Below are 385 nucleotides of genomic sequence, written 5' to 3' on the forward strand. Positions count from 1 at the left end.
TTATTTATTTATTTATTCATCTTAAAAAATGGCTAACTCAAGAGCAGGAACAGTACAGGCGAGTCAAGACCTCAAAGCAGTCCCCATTCCTGCAACACTGTGGTCATGTGCGGCACTTTGCTGGCCCCGAGTGGTAGCAGGATGGTAATTGTGTTTCCGTCACAGTGAGGAGAGACTGACCACCAGGGTAGAATGACAGCAGTGGATTTACCGGCCACTGAAGATGTATCATCATAACCTTGAGGCGTGCATTTACAGACACACCAGTTGCTCAATGTTGCATGTTCATGTTGGAGATCTACTGTATAAATCTATATCAAATAAAATCCATTTATACATGTAGTTTTTTTCTAAGTATTATTATTATTTTTGGGGGGCTTTTATT

The 385-nt window shown here is 40.5% G+C and overlaps 1 protein-coding gene across 1 annotated transcript in view; it reads left to right on the forward strand.

Moving 5' to 3' along the window:
• igf2bp1 (insulin-like growth factor 2 mRNA binding protein 1) overlaps positions 1-385 on the forward strand; it is a 56183-nt gene that overhangs the window by 45880 nt on the left and 9918 nt on the right. The window lies entirely within an intron of this gene.

This window comes from Morone saxatilis, unplaced genomic scaffold (genome assembly GCF_004916995.1).
Source record: "Morone saxatilis isolate NCDOM2014 unplaced genomic scaffold, NCSU_SB_2.0 Contig14, whole genome shotgun sequence".
In the NCBI taxonomy this organism is placed as follows: domain Eukaryota; kingdom Metazoa; phylum Chordata; class Actinopteri; family Moronidae; genus Morone; species Morone saxatilis.